Source organism: Peromyscus eremicus, chromosome 22 (assembly GCF_949786415.1).
Source record: "Peromyscus eremicus chromosome 22, PerEre_H2_v1, whole genome shotgun sequence".
Classification (NCBI taxonomy): Eukaryota; Metazoa; Chordata; class Mammalia; order Rodentia; family Cricetidae; genus Peromyscus; species Peromyscus eremicus.
In genome coordinates, this window is record NC_081437.1 from 10,800,407 (window position 1) to 10,812,973 (window position 12,567).

Sequence of the window (12,567 nt, forward strand, 5' to 3'; positions counted from 1 at the left end):
CGCATGTAAGTGTGAGTGCCCAAGGAGGCCAGAAGAGGGCATCAGATTCCCTGGAGCTGGAGATCTGGAGGCTTGTGAGCTGCTTATGTGGGTGCTGGAAACCAAACTCAGATCTTCCATAGATGCTCTCAACCACGCAGCCATCTCTCCAGCCTCTCATTTTTAAAATTAGCATGCAAAGTCACAGGCTTCCTTAAGACATCTTACACCCTTCATTTGGGTCGACCCTCCCCATCACTGCATGGAGGTTGTTTTAAACCACCAAGATGGGGAGCAGTTTGCTATGCAGGAACTCATAATCCAAACAGCCTCAAATACAGCTTTATCTTAGTGTTTGTGCTTCAGTTCCTTCCTATCACTAGAATGCAAATTATAAGTTCCTACCCTACAAAAACATGATTAGCAATTTTACTAGCACTGAAGGAAACTGGAGTTAGAAAAGCACTATTGCTAATTTATAAATTATATATATATAATACACATTATATTATTGTATACGCATTATATAATAATATATGTTATATATAATTATGTATATATATTACGACTTGTCCAAATATCACTGCCCATAATCACAACCTTTATATTCTTAGTAACTAAATCTTGCCATCTTCTATATCTTACATATGTTCATTTATCTAAAACTCATCACTTGGGTTGGAGAGATGGCTCAGCTTTTAAAGGCTAGGCTCACAACCAAAAATAAAACTCATTACTTTATATGTATTTTCAATTATGCCATTTTGATTTTATCTCTTTTTTATGGCTTTTATTACGTTTTTTTCTTATTTTTATTTTTGTCTTTATTTATTTAAAGACATGGCCTCACTGTGTAGCTCTGGCTGGACAGGAACTCACTCTGTAGACCAGGCTGGCCTTGAACTCATAGAGATCTGCCTGCCTCTGCCTCCGAGAGCCGGGATCAAAGGTGTGCACCACCACACGTGGCTTCTTTTCCATTTTTAACTTATTAGCGATTATTTGGGGGTACATATACCAAGGCAATCAGAGGGTAACTTTCCAGACTCGGTTCTGTCCTCACACTGTGGGTCCTTGGGATGGAATTTAAGTCATCAGATCACTGAGCCATCTCCCTGACTTTCTATCTATCTATCTATCTATCTATCTATCTATCTATCTATCTATCTATCTACCTACCTACCTACCTACCTACCTATCCACCCACCCACCCACCCACCCACCCACCCACCCACCCACCCATCTATCTATCTATCTATCTATCTATCTATCTATCTATCTATCTATCTATCTATCTACCTACCTACCTGTCTGTCTATCTATCTATCTATCTATCTATCTATCTATCTATCTATCTATCTATCTATCTACCTACCTACCCATCCATCCATCCATCCACCCACCCAACCACCCACCCATCTATCTATCTATCTATCTATCTATCTATCTATCTATCTATCTATCTATCCATCCATCCATCCATCCATCCATCCATCCATCCATCCATTCATCCATTTATTTATTTATTTGAGACAGGGGTGGGGAGGAATGTCACTGCACAGCCTCCATTGCCCTTAAACTCACTGAGTCCCGCCATTCTCGGCCTCCTGAGTGCTGATCTATGAATGTGAGCTGCCATCATGCCTGGCTCACGTCATGTGAAATCAGTTAACTTGATTTATAACATCTAAGTACGGAGACATAAGGACTGCGTTTCCCTTAAACTGATGACATGAGTGTCCAAAGGGCTTCGACAGACAGAAGAGAAGCTGAGCACTCGCTGAGGCCAGAGGGAGCACTGGGTTGACCAGAGGAGACCAGGGAGGGGCCTCAATGAAGCGGCATGCTAAACTGTCCACCCGTCTACTTTCTCGGGCAGCCGCTACTCCACTGGCCAAGTCTGAATGGCCTGGGCCATGGTAAGGGAACACAGCAGAGCTAAGCAAGTCCAAGGCTGCCCCAAAGCCTGAATTGCACCAGAGGACCTCAGGTCTTCTGAAGGCCCCAGGTCTAGAGCCAGGCCCCAGTGCAAGCTGGGAGCCTCCACATGAGTGGAGATCCAGGCTCCACATGCAAGACTCGTTTCTGAGAAACTCTAGTCTTCTCTTAACAAAACAGAGGTGGGAAGAACCTGTCCCTCCCTTGGTGAGAAGGAGAGGAATGGGGGGTGAGGGAGCTGAACTGAAGAGATGGTAGCAATGGCTGCCTCTCTGAGGCCAGAAAAGCCAAGGTGTGTCCACGGCCAGGAGCACATGTGTGTCTTAGACCCTCAGGGCTACACAGATAGATAATCTGGACCCCAAGACAAGTGCTTCCTTCCAGCATGGGGGGTCACTGTAGATGGCACACTGGTGAACAGCTGGGACAGTGACCACGCCTCATGACAAGGACCAGGCTTGCAGCAAAGGTGTTCTCCTCCCCCACCTAACATGGGGCTTCAGACAAAGACTTTAATTCCTTTGTGCCTCCATTTCCCATTGGCTAAAATAAGGAGGAAGTAGGGCATGTGGAGAGGGAGAAAGGAGGAGGAGATGGAGGAAAGGGCCTTGTCAACTGTTGTTAGGTTTCAATGGGAAACCCAGGTAAAGTTCTAAGGACAGAGGTTGGCACCAGGAAAGTTCACGGGAACAATAGAGAGGATAGTTGGGGGCGGGGGCACCGTGCAAGGCAGAGGTGGGAGGACTCTTGGTGACCTACAGGCCGTGGGGTTCTGGGGTTCCAGTCCAGAAGTGCTTCCTGTGTCCCACCAAGCCGTGTCTCGGTTTGTTCCGGAAGCATGTTGAACAAGGCTGTAATCCCAACACTCCAGAGGCTGAGGTGGGATGACTCTATGCCACAGAGCAGCCTGGGATACATAAGAAGATCCTCAATATCCATAATAAACATGCTTAAGAAGCCTCCATCTTCCCAGCCATGGAACCTTGTTCTCTGACACAATGACCCTGGCTCAGGTTTAAGCCCCGAGACTGGAGACTATAGGGTGACTTGGGTACATCCCTTCCCAGAGAGACTCCACTCTGACGCCATACTCAGCAGAGCCAGTCCTGACTGGCCTTGATTGTGTGGGGCTCCCCAGCTTGCACTGGCCGCGGGAACCTTCCTCTAGTGAGGGTTCACTCCCTCATCCCTTCTCAAACCCATGACCACTTAGCCAGGGGCCATGATGAGACTTCAAAGGAAGTCCACAGCTGCCAGGCTAGCTGGCCCTCCTGGTCGCTCTCACTGTGGACAGACCTCTCTCCCAACCCTCTGGAAGCTCAAGGAACTTAAAAGCCTCCAGCTAGGGGATACTCAGCCCTGATAGGAAGGTAAGGAAGATGAGCTAGATCGAGAACAAACACATGGAAAAATGAAGCCAATCACCCCCTACCTCTCCAGCGTGCAGAGGATGTGGTGGGGAAGAGGCCAGTGGCCCTGAGGTCCTCCAAGGCCAAAGCCTAACATAACTACCTGAAGTCCGAGACCTTGCCTCTGCCCGAAGCCCCACGAGAGAACAGACACCTGTGTACAACTCTGTGCTTAAGCCTATTACAAAACCGTGAGTGCCTATGAGTAAGACAGCAGAAGAGAGACACTGCCTACATCTGCTGCCTCCGAAACCAGACAGCCTGGACTTGAATCGCAAGTTTACCAATTATTAACTCTGTGTCCACTCACCCATCTGTTAAGTGTGGCAAATAATAATCATTAACTCGTGACACTGTTGTCAAGATTAAGCCACTTAATCTCTTTATAGTGTTATATAATAATGTTTACAGGGTAATAAGTTCCCGATAGATATTAGGTATAATTATTACATGGGCCTGTGTATCTCCACATCCCCAGGTATGGAATCAGGTGTACATATTGGTTATCTTAGTTAGGGTAACTATTGCTGTGATGAAACACCATGACCAAAGAACCTTGGGGAGGAAAGGGTTTATTCAGCTTATGCTTCCATATCATCAGTGGAAGTCAGGGCAGGAACTCATGCAGGGCAGGATCCTGGAGGCAGGAGCTGATGCAGAGGAACCAGGAGGCAGGAGCTGATGCAGAGGAACCAGGAGGCAGGAGCTGATGCAGAGGAACCAGGAGGCAGGAGCTGATGCAGAGGAACCAGGAGGCAGGAGCTGATGCAGAGGAACCAGGAGGCAGGAGCTGATGCAGAGGCCATGGAGGGGTGCTGCTTACTGGCTTGCTCCTCATGGCCTGCTCAGCCTGCTTTCTTATAGAACCCCGGACCACCAGCCCAGGGATGGCACCACCCACAATGGGCTGACCTCCCCCATCAATCACTAATTAAGAAAATGCCCTACAGGCTTGCCTACAGCCCGATCTTATGGAGGCATTTTTTTTTGTTCTCAGTTGAGGCTCCCTCCTCTCTGATGACTCTAGCTTGTGTCAAGTTGACATAAAACTGGCCATTGGTGTAAAAGTATATGGTAACTGTATGTCTTTGATGATGAATGGTGAACACATCTGGGTCTCTGTGTTTCTGGGAGTGTCTGTATAGTCAATGATAATAAAAAGTGCTGGCACTGTTGTGTGTTGAATGGAACAGACACTGAGAATTCTATAGGCATTTACACAGACACACACATACTCACAAGGGTATGAATGACTGAGCACACATTTGGCTACGGAGTACCCACAAACATAGCCATCTGCTTTAGCCCTGCCCAGAGTGACCCCCTTCCAGTGGGCTGTGGGAGACAACATCTCACAGTATGAGTGACCTGTCCCTCAGCACCAAGGCAAAGTAATGGGCTGTACCTGCCACCGAGCCTTCTCCCAGACCCTCGGGTGGCTGAACTGCCCGGATCGTCTCTCATCCAATAGGAAAGGACATGGACATAATAAGGCGCCTGGACCAGAGTCCACCAATCGCATCCTTTCATCTCACGACCACATGACCCGCCTCTGCCAGGGAGGATTCCTGATCAGCTAGGCCATCTTTTCACAGCAGATGTCTCCACAACTCCCTCCCCATCTGAGTGGGCTCTGACCCACACTGAACGCATCCTCCCTGGGAATGGCAGATCTTAAATCAGCAAGGGAATGGGTCCCCCGTATCCCCCTCCCCCGTTCCGTGCCCCCCTCAAACCCCCCCCCCCCCCATGGATGGAGCCTACAGTGTATCTGTTGTTTCTGTGGTTCTGCTATCCAGAATGCTATCATTTTGAGCATACCGGAGACAGAGATTTTATGAGTGCGCTTCTTTCTTTTGCCTTGATGAGGACTCCACGGCCCTCATCCTCACTGGCCTGAGACATCCATCCCTGCATAGGACTGGGATTTGTTATAGAAAGGAGAGATGCTGCAACATTTGGCACCAAGTTAAAAAACAGTCCGTTACACAGCCCGTTCTCTGGAGAGCATATTTTCTGGATTCCTGCCTCTGTCTCCTTGGGTGTGACCGTGAAGTTTTATGTAATAGATGCCCAAGCCAGAGAAGAAAGCATTTGGCCCTCTTCTGGCTACGGAGATGGGGGATGGTGGAAGGGAACAGGAGGGAGGGAGCCAGATGATCACATCTGGCCTACTGGGTCCTCTCTGGAGACCATCCATGTTCCTGACCTCTCTTGGAACTCAGGGAAAAAAAAAAAAAAAAAAGCATCAACCTCCCAGCTGCTCCAAACCACCCTGGCCTCTGCCTGTGACCACAGGGCTCCAGAGCAGGGCAGAGGAGCCTCAGAAATGCCACTTTCACAAGCCAGCTTCAACCCCCACAAGGCCTGACTGCCGAACTAAGGACACAGCAACAAGGGACCCGGGTTCAGTGGGGTTCCGGCCATCCCGGGAGGGACTGGACCGCGGGTTATGTAAACTCAGGGGTGAGGGCAGTGCTGGCTGGGAAATTGGCCGTCACCACACACCCCCAAACCCCAACTCCTTCCTCTTGCCAGATGCCACTCAGTTGTCCCTGTCTGTCCACACATCCTAACACCATGTCAGTGAGAAAAAGCGTGGAGAGTAACCCGAGAGCTAAGCGCTTTTATGTAAGAGAGTTAAGAGTGATCCATGGGACAGACTAAGTTATCAGGTCCCACGACGTTTAAATCACATTGAACATTTAATTGTTTTTCTCACTAATCATTATGGAGAGGTTGGGAGAAAGGCCAGTTTGGTTATAAATTAATAAATAAGGAAGTTCCTTTTTTTTTTTTTTTTTTCTCTGTACAGAGGAGCCGAAGTGTGGATTAAATTTCCAGCCCTACTACATACACAGAAATAAAAGATCTCCCACTGGTCTGTCCAACGGAAGATGAGGTCCTGGCCTTCTGGACCCCAAACTACCTCCTCCTAGTGGGATAAGATATGGTGGTGGCAGAAAAGGACATGGCCACCCTTCACCCTGAGTACTCAAGCATGGGTCCTCATGTGTTCGCACACCAGGGACCACCCCCCTAAGCTGATCTGTATGGATTTTGTTGTTGCTTTGTTTTTGAGAAGCAGAACAGGGTTTCACTCTCTTTCCAAGCCCTTTTCTTCCTGGACACTTAGCACCCCTCCTTCTCCTGATCCCTTCTGGTCCAGGGACTCAGGGAACGTGGAGTGCAACTCAGCAAAGATCTTTTCTCAAGTCCTGCGCATTGTCTTGTGAGGAGGGCAATGCTGCCCCCTGCTGGTTCCAGGATGAGAAGCAGCCCACAGGGGCGACCTGGTTTCTTCCATTTCCCTGGGAGACAGCATCTTACACTTGAAGGAGCCATATTCCCTTTTCCCAAAACATGACTGCTAGATTTTGTGCAGGTGAGAATGGGGACACTGGCCGTTAGAGTAGACTTCATATAGTGACTTTTAGACTTTATTATGTTTCCTAGGCAACTACATGTGGATATGGCATGGGATGTTCTTTATTCCTTGGGTCTAGGCACCTTTGATAATTCTGGTATCAATGATCACCTTGGGGTCTCCACAACGAATCTACAGAACCCTTTGGAAGGCAGGGTCCCCTGCATAGGTGTATTCAGAAATGCACTGGACAGTTACGCTGATAGCAGAATTGTTCTTTTTCTTGTCACCATTTATAAAATGTTTAGTGTGTGTGTGTGTGTGTGTGTGTGTGTGTGTGTGTGCTTCTGCCTCTGGAGTGCTGGGATTAAAGGTGTGCACCAGTGCTCCTGGTTGGCCTTGAACTTTTAAGATATGTATTTACTTTTTTGAGGGGAGGGATGCAAACATACCGCAACACACTCGTGAAGGTCAGAGGACAACCTTCGGGAGTCAGTTCTCTTCTTCTTCTTCTAAGATTTTTATTATTTATTATGTATACAGTGTTCTGTCTGCACATCAGACGAGGGCATCAGATCTCATGTTAGATGGTTGTGAGCCACCATGTGGTTGCTGGGAATTGAACTCAGGACCTCTGGAAGAGCAGTCACTGATCTTAACCTCTGAGCCATCTCTCCAGCCTCAGTTCTCTTCTTTCACCACGTGGGCCCCTGGGATCAAACTCAGTCTTGGCAGCAGGCACCTTTACCTGCTGAGCCATCTCTCCGGCCCCTGACCTTGAACTTCTGATCTTTCTGCCTCCATCTGAGTACAAGTGAGATTACAAGTGCACACCACCATGCCCAGTTCTATGTGGTGCTGGCCATCAAAGAACTCTACCAACTCAACTACATCCTATGCGTTTATGTATTAAATGCAAACACAAGAACAAACCGCACCAAAGATACCTATTTTAAACACTGAATTTTGAATCTGTCATTGCGTTGCCTACTGAATGAAAAGTTACATTTTAAGGCACTGGAGAGATGGTCCAGAAGTTAAGGGCACTGGCTGCTCTTGCAGTTCAGTTTCCAACACCCACATGGCGGCTCACAACCATCTGTGACTCCAGTTCCAGGGGACCCGACACTCTCTTCTCTGACTTCTGCAGGCACTGTACACACATGGTACACATACATACATGCAACCCAAACATTCACACACACACGAAAATAACCACATCTTTTTTAAATGGCATTTTAAATATGAAAATCAAAATATTTAAATTGATTTTTATGCGACCAGTTGGTGAATTAAAAATATTTCTTATTTATTTACTTTTGCTTTTTTGCAACAGGGTCTCGCCCTCTCAGCACCCCAAGTCCTGAGATTACGGGTATGAGCCACCACCAAGCCCGGATATAGAATGAAAATTCCATATGGGGGGAGGGGCAAAAGTGTCCAAAGGGGACTTTTTATGTCAGCGCTCAGTCTAGAGACTTAGAGAAAGGCAGAACCATAAAATCGAGTAAATGTCCTTAGCGGTGCCTGCCCACACTGCCACCCTTCCTAAAGTCCCCTGTCCTGTTCTTCATCTCTCTTTCCCATCACCACTTGCTCTCCAGGGAGCTTTGATACCCTCTTCCAGGCTAAAGGCCGAGGATGCCATGGGCGGGGGTTGGGGGGGTTGGGGGGGGTGGAGGTGGGGGGTGTCCTGTTCTAGGAACAAAGCGGTGGCTTTTGCCTTCAGATATACCTAGGCCTACATGTCCATCCTCCAGCACCAGGCACGCAAACCTAGGGCCTTGCATACAGCACTCTGTGCTCTACCTCTAAGCTTCCTACCCAACTTTGTATTCTGACTTCAGATCATAGACCAAGTGTATCGGGAAGTCGCTAAAGCTCGCTAGAAGATGTAGTATGGGCTGTGAAAAAGGCTTCATGCTTCGTTGACGGGAAGTTAGTTTTGATGAGACTCTAGAAAGGCTAAGTCCCAGCCTTGGTCCATGGTCATCAGATATAAAACAGATGGTAAAATAAATGGGTATTTCCCCAAATGATAGGTGCAGTGAGAACACACACGGGGACCATTTCAAGTGGCCCACGGAGATATCCTGTGGTCGGCAGATGGAGACACGGGAAGAAAATCTGGGCGTCGTCTTATTTGCTAATTGGGTCCTCAGAACTTGGGACTCTCCTGTACAAATCCGGGTCTTCTTTCCCAAGCCTTTGACTGGCTAACATAGTCTGTGGGAGCAACTCTCTGCTTTTCCTGGTGTTGTTTTGGGGAATGCTGGGAGATGGTCTGAGTCCACGTTAAAGCTACCGAGGGAGCCCAGGTGGCCCTGCAGGCTGAGGATGAAACCCTAATCAATAATTAGCTGGTGACCAAGCGCCATTGTAAAGAAAGCCTTCTGGGGCAGGGACGCAGTGCCACCGTGTGGTAGAAGACCGTCTGTCCAGCCAGGCACCGCTTTTCCAAAGGCCCGACGGAACTTACTAGTTCTCTGTGGACCCATTGGAAGGCTCCCTAGATGCCAGGAAAGTGATGAAGAACACCTACCCGACTAAAGCCTAGTGTTCTGTGCCAGGCAGACTTCGTCACTCCCAGCTCCCCTCTTAGATGTGTGAGCACGGGCAGCTCTACAACCTTATGGAGCCTTGATGTGCTTTCTCTAGAATGGGGATAGCAAAAGAATTAAAAGAGACTGATTGATGGTAGTAGTGGTTGGCTGTGTGCCGTTGTTCAAGGAGAGGTGGCTGGGGATGGTGCCTGCTGCACAATCATGACGACCGGAGGTCAGATCCCAGCATCCCCATAACAAGCTCACAGTCTACACAAACTTCTAATTCATCCCCAAAGGGATCTAAGGCCCTCTTCTGGTCTCCACACACTCACAGGCACAGGCATCCCCCTACACACACACACACACACACACACACACACACACACACACACACACACACACGCAGATGCACAAATAAAAATAATTAAAAAAAAAAAAAAAAGGAACTGGAGTTTCCCCTCCCTCCTTCTGGGCTGGTCTAGGAAATCTAAGAGTGCGCAAAGGCAGGCCTGAGAGAAGCCCAAATCCAAAGCCTAGGATGAGAGACTCCCCTACCTCGGCTCCCACAGAAAAACATTTTGCTAGTTCTCCCCGGAACCCCTTCAGCTTAGAACGGCAGGCCAACCTGGTCTGCAGGGCTCGGGGGATTTCTCAGAACCCGTCACCCAGTCCTTACCTCTCCTCCAAGTCTAGCTCCTGGGCTTCCTGAGTCTAGGTGACAATCTCTAGCAGCCTGGGGACCTGCGTGCCCCCCCCCCCCACTCCCCAGGCAGGTTTCATGTGTCCCTGCAGTTTGTGAAGCACCACATGGTCCTCCTCAGTGGCGATCTTCCCTGGAGCCCAGTGTAAGCCATACGCTTCAAGTAGACAGTAAGGCCCGTGGTTGGAGGCCCAGCACACCCCGGTGCTGAGACCCTGGGAAGACTCCTGAACATGAGAACTGGGCATTAGTTCCTCACTTAGCTTTAGAGTTTGTGTCCATGGGTTGTTTCTATATTCTCCTTTCGGTCATTCATTGTGTGTTGTGTACTTGTGATGGGTGATGTTGCTCTGTGTGCTGTGAATGTGTTGCTCTGATTGGCTGATAAATAAAATGCTGGTTAGCCAGTAGCCAGGCAGGAAGTACAGGCGTGTTAAGCAGACAAGGAGAATTCTGGGAGAGGAAGGCTGAATCAGGAGACACCAGCCTGCCATCCTGTCTCGAAAAAACAAACAAACAAAAAAAAGAGTCAACGTCAAGGACTGTCAAGATGCAAGATGGTGGGTAAAGCATTCAGCACCAAGAAGGACAACTCGAGTTCAACCCCTGGGACTCACATGGTAGGAGGGAACATGCTCCCAAAAGTGATTCTCTGACCTCTACATGTGTGCCATGGCATGTACACACACACACACACACACACACACAGAGGCGTGCGCACACAACACACTAAATAAACAACAAAAAAAGTAAGATATGAGATATGAATTAAGTAAGAGTCTAAGCTGAGAGGCGGTGGTGGTGCACACCTTTAATCCCAGCACTCAGGAAGCAGAGCCAGGCGGGTCTCTGTGAGTTCGAGGCCAGCTTGGTCTACAGAGATCCAGGACAGGCAGCAAAACTACAAAAAAAAAGAAAAGAAAGAAAAAAAAAAAAAAGGAGTCTGGCCAGGCGTGATGGCACACACCTTTAATGCCAGCACTCCAGAGGTAGAGGCAAGTGAATCTCTTTGACTTCAAGACTAGTATAGTCTACACAGTGAGTTCCAGGACAACCAGAGGTACATGGTGAGACCTTGCCTCAAAACAGAGAGCCTACTGTGGGCATCCAAGAAATCCCAGTGTGACGAGGGAGGACTGCCATCAGAGAGACACACAGGACTTGATGATGGATGCGAGGCAGAAGAGGAGTACAGATATGGCCAGAGCTCCTAAACTTCTCAGACACAACCCAGCCACGTGGGTGAAGGACCTTTTCTGATAGGAACATACTAGGACAGATCTGGAGAGGCTGCCTCTGAGTCCCCCACTCCCCTCAGTGGAGACAGTAGGTGAGCTCTTGATGAATGCAAAGCCATGGTGTTTAACCTCAGGCCAGTTTAACCATCAAGGATGGTGGCAATGTTCAGTTTAGCCAGAAGGGAATTCTCACTAAGAAAGCACAGGCCCTTAACCCAGCATCCGGGAGGCAGAGTTAGGTGGATCTCTACGAGTTTGCAGACGGCCTTGTCTACGTAGTGAGACCCTGTCTCAAAAAAGGCCTCGAACAAGGGGGTGGAGATGGATGGAACCTGGTGAGATGGCTCAGTGAGTATCACCAAGCCTGATGGTCTGAGTTTGGATCCCCAGGACTCACACAGTGGAAGGGGAGAACCAATTCCTAAAAGTTGTCTTCTGCCGGGCGGTGGTGGCACACGCCTTTAATCCCAGCACTCGGGAGGCAGAGCCAGGCGGATCTCTGTGAGTTCGAGGCCAGCCTGGTCTACAGAGCGAGATCCAGGACAGGCACCAAAACTACACAAAGTGGGCCTGTCGTTTAATTACAGCAGAGTTTGGGTTTCCATGAACATGCTCCCGTGGTGGGAAAGAGAGGTTACTGTAACGATGCTGCAGACAGCCGTGGACACACGGAGGTTAACTGTGCCATTTCTCTACTTTGGAGCAAGTTTAAATCTTCCTGAGGCAGAGACTCGGGCTTTGGTTTTATGCTGTTGCTTTTAGGTGGGCTTGTCCGCACAGATGGCAGCCCTCTGGCTGTATTTTGACCCTACTGAGAGTTCATTGGAGCATCCCATCCCTCCACCAAACACAGGCCACTTGCTCAGGGGCCAGAGGGAGCCAAAGGAGTAAACCGAGTCAGTGAGGTCTATGGCAGCTAGCCTCCAGCTCTGCGTGGAGACTAAGACATGTCAGGGGGGAAGGTTGGCACCAAAGGCTGCAGAGACATCCTAAGAGAGAGAGAGAGAGAGAGAGAGAGAGAGAGAGAGAGAGAGAGAGAGAGAGAGAAAGAGAGAGAGAGAGAGAGAGAGAGAGAGCCAATTCAGTCATGGAGGACATAGGACTCCACGTGGCTTTCCAATTTTTCATTAAAAGTTAGAATGCAGGGTCTTTCGGGAAGATCGTCCATTTCTGTGAATTTTGCCCAACATGGACGTAAATCGTCTTTTAAAATGTAAACATTTTGTAAGCAGGCTCCAGCAAGCCAAATGAAGCCTGTCTCTAGGCTAGATTTGCTCTACAGGTTGCCGTGCGGCCCCCTGACATTACACCACGCGGTGGTGACCATCAGTAACTGACGTTCTTAGCAGCTGCTGTCACAGGTGAGGTCCCGCACAGCCGAAATTCTGTG